This window comes from Macaca fascicularis, chromosome 8 (assembly GCF_037993035.2).
Source record: "Macaca fascicularis isolate 582-1 chromosome 8, T2T-MFA8v1.1".
NCBI lineage: Eukaryota > Metazoa > Chordata > Mammalia > Primates > Cercopithecidae > Macaca > Macaca fascicularis.
In genome coordinates this window covers 6,629,124-6,642,740 of record NC_088382.1, presented here as the reverse complement: position 1 = coordinate 6,642,740, position 13,617 = coordinate 6,629,124, and positions in this window count along the sequence as shown.

The following is a 13,617-nucleotide window of genomic DNA, read 5'->3' as shown; positions in this document are numbered from 1 at the left end:
CCACAAGGAGATTCTTTGTTGCCCTCAAGAATTTTACCCTAAAATAGTTCTGCTGAATTTCATCAGAATGGCTAGCTTATTGTTGCAGGTGTGGGATAAAGTACAGACAGAACTCAGTCATCCCTTCGCTCACCTGAGACAAATGCAAATCTGATTGCTTCCTCTGCCCTATTGCTTATGTAAAAGTGTAGACTCACTGCATCAGACTAAGGCGTAAATGACTATGCCTCTACTCTTCCTCAGCTGTAAATTGTATATTCACTGAAAGGCTGATGAGGGGCTCAAAGGAATGCACCTGTTGTTCTCCTATCTACCTACAACCTGGAAACCCCGCTTCAAGTTGTCTCACCTTTCTAGATTAAACCAATGCACATCTCACCCCTATTAACTGATGTCTCATGTCTCCCTAAAATGTATAAAACCAAGCTCTGCTCTGACCACCTTGGGCACATGTCATCAGGACCTCCTGAGGCTGTGTCATGAGTATGTCCTTAACCTTGGCAAAGTATACTTTCTACATTTCTAAACTCATTGAGACCTGTCTGAGATACTTTTAGTTCACACTGGATTACAATGGACCTTCCTCTATTGTTTGATTAGATTTCCTTGATAATTATGCGAGGCCAGCTCAGCAGCTCTCACCAACTCTGTTTTGCAGAGGCGCACACTGAGCTCGAGGTCACACAAAGCAGGCACCTGGACTCAGGTCTGGAGGTTCCTGAGCCAGTGTCTTTTCCCTGCTGCAGGGCAGCCTTGGGCATGGCCTGAGAGACTGCGTGTTCACATGAGCTCTGACTTTCAAAACAGGGAATGAGAAGCGTGCAGGACGCTGGCAAGCCCTCCAGCCCCGTCAGGAAGAGAGGGGAGAGGTGTGTGCATCTGCCATTTTGCCAAAATGACATTGGCTTTTGCATTTGACACTCCTAGAAACATACAGGTTAAAAAGCGCAATAAAACCCCAAAACAATAACAAAAAAATAGACCCACAGACACATAGAAGACATCCATAGTAGGAATTCTCTTTCACTTAGAAACCTCCAGGGTATCTTTAAGCTGCTTTCCTCTCCTTTTTCAATGTACTCCTGGATGCATGCATCTGGTTTTCGGGAAGGAATGTGGATTTTGGCTATGATGTCTTTGCAATGTATTTGTCACCTTGGGTCATGAGTCTTGTTTGTGGATTACCTGTCTGTAGAATATCTATTACCTGCTTTATTTTTAAGCCAAGCTCAGTGGAGGAAATACTCTTTAGGGGAAAAAGAATTTTAGAAACTAGCAGAGAAAATACCATTAAACAATATTGCTTTGATCTACTTTGTGGCAGGTGAAATGGGCAGTCCGTGTCAGCCCCAGGAAGTCACACCTGGAACCTGGCACAGGTGTGCAAGCGTTCTGCAGACTTCCCCCCCTCAACCCCACCAGGGGAAGAGAAGATTACAGATTGGGGAATGTTCTATGCTAACAATTAAGTGAATTACTTGCTGGCTCATCTCTAACTTTAATTACTTTCTCTTCCTCAACTTTGCAATTAGCTGATGTTGCTACAAATTATTGTCACATACTTAATCTTTATATAGCAGTTTTGGCCAGAGTGCAGTTCAAGTCTATGAGCTACTCTGATGTCTCTACCCAGAGGGGAGGCTGCCCGAGTGGTAGAGTCTCCAACAAGGCACACACTTGCAAGGGCTCACTCAGCTTGGACAAGAGCAGATGAGGCTTATTTTCAGCGCTCCCAGCCCCTCTTGTTCCTGGCAGGAGCACAGTGCCCTTGTGTCTGCATTTTGCTTTTACCCTTCTCTCTGGCTTCTAATTTATATAGCATTTATTTTGCACCAAACACTTTGTAAAAACTGTTAATCCTCTGCAGACGTGCAGATCCGATTCTGCCCAGTTAACAGATAATATAACTGAGTCTCAGAAAAGTTATGTAATTTAGCTAATTAAAGGAAGAGCCAGGATTTTCGCATGCGGCTGTCTTGTCCTCAAATTGTCTTTTCCACGACTCGTTGCCTGCGATGTTGCACTGTCTGCTGTGCTGCAGTGTTCGGTGTTGTGGGATCACCTGACATTGGAAGGAAGGAGGAGCTGCACATATTTCAGGGGGCAGCGTGAGAAGCCAGGGTCCTGAGTGGGGAATTTGTAAGCTCCTCTGTGAGAAGAATCAAATGATTCTGTGGCCTGCCTGGTGAAAGAGGAAGTAAGGAACTGGAATCCCCAAGTTTTAAATGTAGGGAATTTGGAAGAGATGGGTGAGGTCTATGAAATGTCTGGCCACATTCAGTAATGCGAAATATGGAAGATGCCCTCATTTGAGGGCTGTAGATGTGCTGTTTCAGATGTGAGAATGACATCCAAGTGCTCTGCAGACACTGGGATTATGAACTCCAAATATCTGAGACAGGTCTCAGTGAATTTAGAAAGTGTATTTTGCCAAGGTTGAGGATGCACGCCTGTGACACGGCCTCAGGAGGTCCTGACGACATGTGACCCAGGTGGTCAGAGCACAGTTTGGTTTTATACATTTTAGGGAGACATGAGACATCAATCAAAATATGTAAGATAAACTTGGCTCAGTGGGAAAGGTGGGAAAACTCGAAGTGGGGAGGGGGCTTCCAGGTCATGGGTACATAAGACATTCTTTTGCATTTCTGATGAGCCTCTCCAAAGGAGACAATCAGATCCGCATTTATCTCAGTGAGCAGAGGGGTGACTTTGAATAGAGTGGGAGGCAGGTTGGCCCTAAGCAGTTCCCAGCTTGACTTTTCCCTGTAGCTTAGTGATTTGGGGGCCCTGAGATTTATTTTCCTATCATAGAATGTACATATTTAGTTGAAGAATCAGAGCAAATATGTAGAATTCAGAGTTACTCATGCACAGGCAATAACCTAAGCCAGAATTGAACTACCTAAAAATATCTCTACCAGAATCCATAAACCCATTTCCAAATGTGTGGATGGAGAACACGGTGACTTGGGATGATGAAGGACGTTGCTCAGATTTACTTAGAAAGTGGAGAGGCCGGAGTGGAATCCAGTGCTGTTTGATTCCATATTCCAAGGTCTTCTCATGAGCCTCTCTTCCTCCCAGTGTGCAACACAGCCAGCTGGAGGCTCTCAGGTTGAGGGCCGATGATTACCAGGCTATCCAGTGTGAGCCCTCGATCAGTAGGGCCCTCTGGTCCGGCTAGCAATATATCATATAGAAATGCTGGCCGGGTGCAGTGGCTCACACCTGTAACCCCAGCACTTTGGGAGACGGAGGCCAGTGGATCGCGAGATCAAGAGATCGAGACCATACTGGCCAACATGGTGAAATCCGGTCTCCACTAAAAATACAAAAATTAGCTGGGCGTGGTGGTACACACCTGTAGTCCCAGGTACTACAGGTACCAGCTACACGGGAGGCTGAGGCAGGAGAATCACTTGAACCCGGGAGTCGGAGGTTGCAGTGAGCCAAGAATCGTGCTACTGCACTCCTGCCTGGCAACAGAGTAAGACTCTATCTCGATAAAAAAGCCCTGGGGCATTTTTCACCCTGGTTCTTAGGATGGATGAACACTCTATACTGTTTCCTGGGCCTGATTACATAACACTATAAAAGCTGCATGGTTTATGTTGGCAGCACTCACCAGTTTTAAGCATTTTCAAAACCACAGAAATGTGTAAAGAACAGGACAGTGAGTACTCATGCATCTGCTGCCAGGGCTCCCTGATTGTTCACATTTTGCCACATTTGCTTCATCTCTGTAATTTTTTGGTAAACAGTAAATTCTAAATATCATGCTTCATCCCTACATACTTTTAGCATGGTTCCCAAAAAGTAGGGGTATTATTAGGTTGGTGCAAAAGTAATTTCAGTTTTTGCCATTACTTTTTATTTATTTTTTGAGACAGAGTCTTGCTCTGTCACCCAGGCTGGAGTGCAGTGGTGTGATCTCAGCTCACTGCAAGCTCCGCCTCCTGGGTTCACGCCATTCTTTTGCCTCAGCCTCCCTAGCAGCTGGGACTATAGGTGCCCGCCACCACACTCAGCTAATTGTATTTTTAGTAGAGACGGGGTTTCACTGTGTTAGGTTGGTCTCGATCTCCCGACCTCGTGATCCACCCACTTTGGCCTCCCAAAGTGCTGGGATTATAGGTGTGAGCCACTGCGCCCAGCCACCATTACTTTTAATGACAAAAACCGTAATAACTTTTGCACCAACCTAATAGTGACCACAGAATTATTGTCACACTTACCCATCAACAGGAATTCCCAGGTGCTGAACTGAATGGCCTCTGCACTACATCCTGTCTGGACTCTTTTTGTATCATTGTGTTTTGATCTGGTCTGTCTGTGATAATTGGGTTCTACCTTCCATGTGCTTGTAACCAAATATACTCTTCTCACTCAATAATCACCACCATATTGGTTATTGCTTATTGAATGCTTTATGTGTCAGATTCCGGGCTCAGCTCTGTGTTCATTATATTAATCCTCACAGCAACCCTAGAAGGTGGATTTTGTTACAATTCCCACGTTATAAATGAAAACCTGAGGACTGTATGGGCGCTCACTGGTGAATTTTTGTGAGTTGATTTCTCTGGGTACCTGTATGGCCGTGCTGTTACAACTCTTTGTTTTTCTAGCCAGAGTGTGGCGTATTGGCTTTTTGATCATGGAATCTGCCCTTTTGTTTGTTCAGTCAATGATGAAAGTCCATTTTCATGGACTAGAAGTCAAGATGCTCCTTGCTTGAAGTGCAAAAATCCTTCCTGCGTCTCAGCGCTGAGACTTTCTCAGGCAGTTGGCAGCTGGGAGTAGCTGGAGGAGGCGACAGTCTTATCACAAGCCTCAAATGATGGAATTACATTTCAGATGAGACCAGGTATTCTTTTCTAAAGGGATGAACTAACGCAAGTTTCCCGTCAGGACCAGTTTTGAGAGTGTGTGATCTGTGCGCTTTGATTTAATTCTTTGTGGTTGCCCTGTTGAAGTTCTTCATTTGTTCCTTGACTTTGCGTTCTGTTGGTGACCTCTGATGGAGCAATGGAGTATGTGTTGTGGCTGGTGCTGGGTGGGTGCACTGTCCTCCCTCCCCCAGGGCATTCTCGCCTGCCCACCCTACCACCCCTGTCTGGTTCCCTTGGGCCAGGCCATGGGAGGTCATGGTCAGGTGCGTCCACCTCTGTAAGGAGTTGTGAGCTGCACTCTATGGGCACCTGGGCACCTGTGTGAGTCTGCACTCCCCACATGTAGATCCCCATGCCCCCAGGAGAGTAACATTAAATAGGAAATAAGCACAGGACTAGTAGAGACTGCTAAGCAAAGAACAAATGTTCCTGCTTTATGAACAAGAGCCCCTGCCTTTCCATTTTGCACTGGGCCCTCTTCTGATGCCCAAGCAGATGGAGTAGACTGACATTTCAATCGCTCCAAGATGCGACTGTGCCCATCATAGTCCACTCAGGCTGATGTAACAAAATACCATGGACTGGGTACATTCTAAACAACAGATTTATTTCTCATTGTTCTGGAGACTGGGAAGTCCAAGATCAAGGCGCCAGCAGATGAGGTGTCCAATGAGGGCCGCCTTGCTGCAATCTCACCTGGCATAAGAGATGGAAGGGCCAGATGGCCCTCGACCTGACTACAGTATCAGAGTCAGGGCAGTGGCACCTGGCTCAGAAGCTGGCGTTCATGCACCAGGAGTCCAGAGCTCCAAGTGGCAGAGACAGAATGGTAGAGACAGAATTCTCACTGTGTTCTGCTTCCTAAATCACCTCCCTCCAGGAGATTCTGCACCGTAGGAGGGAGGTGATCTAGGCAGAAGAACAGAGTGAGAACTCATAATCACAGCACCTCTTGTGTTCTAGGGACTCTTGCAAATACTGATTAGGATTCATGCTTACCTTCAGGAATTGGCCTTTTTTTCAGAAGAAGGAACCCAGGGCATGATATGGTTAATTAAGTTGTCCAAGGAACAGAGTGACAGATCTGAGATTTGAGCCCTGGGAGCCTAACTACTAAATCGTACAGCTTCTCAAGCAATTCCCTCATCTAAGGGGTGACTCTAACTGGAAGTTGGTAGGAGCCGGCTCTCCACATAGGGCCATTGTCTTCAGGCTGCAAGTCTCTTGGGCATTTTGCCTCGTGGGTAGCTGTGGCTTCCACAAACGTTTCCAAGAATTGTATTGATTCTCCCCTTAAAGGAGACTCTAGTGCATTCATTGTTTTTTTGTCCGAGTATCAAGTTATATCTTTTATTCTTCTGTAGTTGAGTGTTATGGGTATATTCTCCATTGAGAAGAACAGTTTTTCTCTCTGGAACTTGCAGGAAATGTGAGACAGGGAGATGCCAAGATAAGGAGAGGCACCTCACACCCAGTGGAGACTTTTTTTTTTTTTTTTTTTTGAGACAGAGTCTCTCGCTCTGTCACCCAGGCTGGAGTACAGTGGCACAATCTTGGCTCACTGCAAGCTTCGCCTCCCAGGTTCATGCCATTCTCCTGCCTCGGCCTCCTGAGTAACTGGGACTACAGGCGCCTGCTACCACACCCGGCTAATTTTTTGTATTTTTAGTAGAGACAGGGTTTCACTGTGTTAGCCAGGATGGTCTCGATCTCCTGACCTCATGATCCACCCGCCTCGGCCTCCCAAAGTGCTGGGATTACAGGCTTGAGCCACCGCGCCCAGCAGATTTCTTAGTAGTCTGAAACATCCTTTATTTCAGCCCCTGGTGTGATGAATGATTTTTGAGGAATCAGGGAAGAAGGATAAATTTCTTTCTTAAACTCTCTTTGCAAACATTTTCCAGCAGGATCATTCCCCTAAGAGTTGTAGAAATATGGTGAAGAGCCAATCAATGTTCCCCTAGAAAGTTCTTTGCCAATTTAGTCATTTATCCATGCTTCTATTTCCAAACATTAGGAGGTAGTCAGATACTCGTTTAGAGGAATTCTATGGTTTGTCAGATTCCTTTAAGGATTTTCAGATGGAAAAAGCATACGTTCCTGCAAGCAATGTGGCCAGGGGAGAATATGCATGCAAGTGGATACATCTGTCTTTGCACTGTTTACCTGCAGGAATGTGTGGATTGTGCAACCCTCCTGCCAAACTAAATGATCAAATAGGGGCTTGTGGCACCTGTAAATTCCTTTCTGCCTTTTGCTCTCCACCTTAAGTTGTTCAGGACAATACTGCTCAAAGCATAAATGTTCCATGCTTTGTTTTCTCAGCATTGATCAATTAGGACTAATCTAATAAATTAAATGTATTTTTCTCTTATTTACACTTCAACTCTATTGGATTCATTGAATTGGGAAACCATGAGAAATCTATGCAGCATTCTTTTCACCCAGATACATTAAAAAGCTGCCATCCATATCAACAGGTATAAACCTATATTAGGGGTGGTGTGTGGAGGTGTTGTCTGCACTCCCAAAATTTGAATCCAAGCTAAACCAGAAAAAGGTGTTGTAGAATCCTGCTTCATCGTTATCAGGTGCTACCATTTGTTGAAAAGTGCCATGTTTCAGATCCTATGTTAAAGATTCTAGAGGCATTATCTCATCTTTTTATTTTACAGATCCTCCTATGAGGAAGTAATTTTATCACAATTTTACAGATGTGGAACTGAGGCTTAAAGTTTCAGTAAGTTACCCAAGCAAGAGGTTTCCTGTTTTAGGTCTACTCAACAAAAGAGAAAATCTAGGGTTTTTAACAAGGGCTCTGCAGTTTTTGTTCATGTCACACTCTATCTTTGTAATATGCAAGGAGAAATAAACTTTTATTGAGTTCCCTTTATATACCAGGCGGTGTAAGAGTCACTGCCCATATGACCTCGTTTGAATTTTCACAACCATCTTTGGAGATAGTATGGAGAAACTGAGGTTCAGTACTAATTTGTCTAATATTTAAAAAGCTACTGAGATGTGATACTTGGAGCTAAGCAAGGCAGGGGTGCAGTAGAAGAAGCGAGAGAGGAGAGCGAGATCCATCATTGGCCATCGTGCAGAGGTGGAGCGGGTGGTGGGCTCTCGATGGCGGTGTGGGAGCTTCGGTTCATTTCTCTCCTTCTTTTGTCATTTATCTCTAGTCTCACCTCCCAGTGAGATAAAAGATCCAATTTTCAAACAAATTTGAAGTTATCTTCTCCTGGTGAGCTGCAAAAGCTTGTTTATTCTCCTCTCCAATTCTTCTCCCTCTTGACCCAACTCTGAGGGCAAGGCTGATCTGTGGAGCAGTCCATTCTTATATATATTTAATAATAGATGTAAGAGGAGTGAGTCATTGATGGTGACCTACCATCATGAAAGATGCAGCCCATCACAAGAAAGAGCCCAGCCTTACATGGAGTGGAGCATGAACACAGAGAACAGAAGATGGTGTAGAATACATTGCGTCACCAACTCGTCCCTGTAATACCTGTTCAGACAGGCACGTGCACATCCCTTCCCTCTTGCTTTCCAGTCCTTTCTCCCTTATTTTCTAGCTCTTCTGTTCTCTTAAGGGTACTGGCTCAGTCTAGTTCCTTGTGGGCAAGTCCTGTTTTCCTTGAATCTGTACCGTGTGCAGAACTTGAACCCCTCTCAAGCTATACTAATCCCCTGTGTCTTAGTCAAGTTGGGCTGCTTTAACAAAATAACAAGGCCTGGGCGGCTTAAATAACAAACAGTAATTTCTCACAGATCTGGAGGCTGAAGTACAAGATCAAGGCATCAGCAGATTTGGTTCTTGGTGAGGGCTCTCTTCCTGGCTTGAACATGGCTGCTTTCTTGCTGTGTTCTCACGTGGTGGAGAGAGAATGAGCTCTGGTTTCTGCTCTTCTAAGGACAGTAATCTTATCATGGGGGCTCCAACGTAAGACCTCATTAAATTTAATTACCTTTCAAAGGCCCTACTTGCAAATCCCATCACGTTGGAGATTTGGGGTTTAACATGGGAATTTTGGTGATGGGGGTGGGGACACAAACATTCAGCGCATAGCTCTCTCTTCTTGCATATCTGAGACACACAGTTACACTAAGGGGTCCCCTTTGTAATGGGAATAAAGTTAGGTAGGGCCAAAGTGGGTGAAGGATAGAGAACCCTGCCCTGAAAATCTCAACGGAGGTCATAAAAAATACTATTTGGATGAGATTCTGACTAAAAGTAGCAACCAAGAAATGTAAGTTAGTTGAAAATTCAAAAACTGGATGTTATAAAATAACTTTTGAATTTCTCAGATGAGGCATACCTGAGCTCTAAAGTTCCAGTTAAGGTCTCATCTTTGGGTCGCTTATGCCAGTAGACAGCCCTCGAACTGAATGTCTGCTTTATTCTGTTCGATTATATGGCCATATATTTCTCTCGTGAAACATTTTGAGTGACCCTTTACCAAGGAAATGGCTCTTTAAGCTAGTGAATCACATCTTTTCATATTTCCTTCTGTTCCCTCTTTTTATTTCCATGTAAAATATTCCAAATGACATTAAGTGTACCCTGAAATTGTCACGGGAAAAACCAAGCAACGTGCTTAGAAATATCTGCATATTCAGGAAAAAAATCATTTGCCAAGTATTAACACACAGGAGTGAGTAAATCACGTGGGAAGAAGAAAAAGGTCACATTCCAATTTTACAAAGCAACAGCTGCCATAGCTGAAAAAGAGAAAAATCAATGCCATAAAACACTGTTTGATTTTTTAAGGTGTAACAAAGCAGAAAGTTTCCAATTAAAGTTTTTTTTGGCAGTGCCCCAATATTCATTTTTACATAAATGGATTTGATTGCTTTTTCTTTGACATGAAATTTCCAGAATAGTTCATCCATAACAGTGTAAGACTCTGAGAGGTTGTGGGAAAACGATGGGTGTAGATGGCTGTGAGCTTTAGATTTGTGATCTGGCTCTTTGTTTCAGTTAGGATAGGATTTGTATTCAATTGACCCAAACTGCAGTGTCTTACCCTAGGTCAAGGTTTATTTCTCTCACATAAAAATCCAGAGGCAGGAAGTCTGTGGAAAGCATGTTGGCCTCAGGGATCTTGGCTCTTTCTAGCTCATGTATGTTATGCCCAGAACTTGTGCTCAGGGTCCAGCATGGTAACTAAGGCGCCAGCTGGCCCACGAGCACGTCAGGCATCAGGGCAGAGGAAAAGGAAGAAGGAACAGAGGGCATGGAGCAGGTGCCCTTTTATTCAAAGCTGCTTTAATTGACATTGAATACCCATGAAACAGTGAAACAGCAGAACTAATGCCAGTTTTGTTGAAGGAGCCTCTGCCCATAGGCCAGGATAATTTTAGAGCACTGACATAAAACTCAAAAACAGCAATCATGTGGATGAATGGGGATGTATGTGAGCAACTGTTTTGTTAAAGATTTATGGGAACGAGGAGGTTTGGCTATCACCATATGAGAGACCATTACCGAGGACCCTTGTTGGTGCCCAGATACCTGTGGTTGTCACCCTCCTTTCCCTCTTACCTAACGATAAAAGACAAGGCAAAGCCCACTTAATTCTGAGCTGGTTCTTTAGGGTATTAGTCCACCATCTTCTTGGCTTGCTGACTGTCCTAATAAAGTGGCTTTCTGGCCGGGTGCAGTGCCTCATGCCTGTAATCCCAGCGTTTTGGGAGGCTGAGGCAGGTGGGTGGATCACGAGGTCAGTAGATCAAGACCATCCTGGCCAACGTGGTGAAACCCCCGTCTCTACTAAAAATACAAATATTAGCTGGGCGTGGTGGTGTGTGCCTGTAATCTCAGGTACTTGGGAGGCTGAGGCAGGAGAATCGCTTGAACCAGGGAGTCGGAGGTTGCAGTGAGCCAAGAGTGCGCCACTGCACTTCAGCCTGGTGATACAACAAGACTCCGTCTCAAAAAAAAAAAAAAAAGAAAAAAAAGAAACTGGATTTCTTTGCTCCAACTCCTTGTCTCTCAACTTACTGGCCTTTGTGCAGCAAGCAGAACGAGTTTGGATTCAGTGACACTCATACAAAACAATGCACGGTATGAAATGTACAGCTTAATAAATTATAATAGAGAAGATGCTTATGGATTTACCACAACAGAAAAGAAAGAGACACAGCCAGCCCCTGAGGACCCCATTATCTCTGTCTTCTACCACCTCTCCATCAGCACCCTTTCTTCCTTCTCAAAGGTGGGTAGGTCTTGACTTCTTTGCCTGTTTTTGAATTTTATGTAAATTGAATCATACAGTATGTGTTCTTGAACACACCTTTCTCTTTATATTTATGAGATTCATCATGTTGCAAAATGTAGCTGCAGTTGATCAGATTTCATAGCTGTCTGTGGTATATTTATTTCACGGTTGATGATTTGGCTTGTTTCTAGATTGGGACTCTTAGGAATAGTGCTGCTATGAACATTCTTTTTTTTAATTTTTATTTTATTTGAGACAGAGTCTCGCTCTGTTGTCCAGGCTGGAGTGCAGTGGCGATCTTGGCTCACTGCAAGCTCCGCCTCCCGGGTTCACGCCATTCTCCTGCCTCAGCCTCCCAAGTAGCTGGGATTACAGGTGCCGCCACCATACCTGGCTAATTTTTTTGTATTTTTAGTAGAGACGGGGTTTCACTGTGTTAGCCAGGATGGTCTCGATCTCCTGACCTCATGATCTGGCTGCCTTGGCCTCCCAAACTGCTGGGATTACAAGCGTGAGCCACTGCACCGGGCCTTTTTTTTTTTTTTTGGAGATGGAGTACAATGGCATGATCTCGGCTCACCGTAACCTCCGCCTCCCAGGTTCAAGCGATTCTCCTGCCTCAGCCTCCCGAGTAGTTGGGATTATAGGTATGCACCACCATGCCCGGCTAATTTTGTAGTTTTAGTAGAGGTGGGGTTTCTCCATGTTGGTCAGGCTGGTCTTGAACTCCAGACCTCAGGTGATCCGCCCCACTCAGCCTCCCAAAGTGCTGAGATTACAGGTGTGAGCCACTGTGCCCGGCCGCTGTGAACATTCTTATACTGGTCTCCAGCACTCCTGTGTATCTGTGTTGGGTATGTGCGTGTTCACAGTGGTTGTACACATTTACCACTCAGCACGTGCGTTTCCAATGTCCCACATACTGGTCAATATTTGGTACTGTCTTTTTCTTTGTTAGCCATTCTCATGGGTATAGACTGGTATCTTTTTGTTTTCATTTCACTGATTACTAATGAGATTGAACGTCTTTTTATTTTTTTATTTTTATATTTATATTTTTATTTTTTGAGACAGAGTTTTGTTCTTGTCACCCAGGCTGGAGTGCAATGGCATGATCTCGGCTCACTGCAACTTCCACCTCCTGGGTTCCAGTGATTCTCCTGCCTCAGCCTCTCAAGTAGCTGAGATTATAGGCACCTACCACCACGCCTGGCTAATTTTTGTATTTTTAGTAGAGATGGGATTTACCATGTTGGCCAGGCTGGTTTTGAACTCCTGATCTTAGGTGATCCACCCACCTTGGCCTCCAAAGTGCTGGGATTATAGGCATAAGCCACTGTGCCTGGCCAGTTGAACATCTTTTAATATATTTATGGCCTTTGAGTTATTATTTTTTTGAGATGGTGTCTCGCTCTGTCACCAGGTTGGAGTGCAGTGTTGCGATCTCAGCTCACTGCAATCTCTGCCTCCTGGGTTTAAGTGATTCTCCTGCCTCAGCCTCCCGAGTAGCTGGGACTACAGGCATGTACCACCACACCCAGCTAATTTTTGTATTTTTAGTAGAGATGGGGTTTCACCATGTTGGCCAGGATGGTCTCGATCTCCTAACCTTGTGATCCACCTGCCTCAGTCTCCCAAAGTGTTGGGATTACAGGTGTGAGCCACCGCACCTGGCCGAGATTTTTTTTTTTTTTTTTTTTGAGGCAGGGTCTCACTCTGTTGCCCAGGCTGGAGTGCAGGAACACAATCACGGTTCAATACAGCCTGGACCTCCCCGGCTCAAGTGATCCTCCCACTACAGCCTCCCTAGTAACTGGGACTACAGGGCTGCACCACCGCACCCAGCTAATTTTCTGTGGAGGCAGGGTTTTCCATGTTGCCCAGGCTGGTCTTGAACTCCTGGGCTCAAGAAATCCTCCCACCTCAGCCTCCCAAAGCACTCTGATTACAGGTGTGAGCCACTGTGCCTGGACTGGGTATTTTCAATTGTGAAGTACCTGTTCAATAATTCTCTTGCCTGTGTTTCTGTTGGGTTGTCTCTTTTTCTTACTATAGGTGTTCTTACTATATTCTGGATACTATTTTGCCAGCTGAATGTGTTGCAAATATGTGCCCCCCACTCCATGGCTTGCCTTTTCCTTTTTATAATAGTGAGTTTTGTTAATGAACGATGATTTAAATTATTATTAATGGGCTCTAAATATATTGTGTTTTTGCTTTTTTTTTTTTTGTATTTTGTTTAATCGTTCCCTATGGCAAGTATTAGAATAAGGAAGGTATTAATCTGTTATATTATAGAAGCTTTTTTTTATTTCACATTTAGATCTAAAACCTATTTAAAGTAATTTCTGTGAATGGTGTGAGAGATGAAGTTTCGTTGTTTTTCTAAGTGGGTATGTATCTGACCAAGAGCTAGTTATTGAAATAACTTTCTCTCTCTGTTCTGTAACACCAGCTTTCTCCATATGTGAATGGGACTGTTTCTAAAATCTGTATTC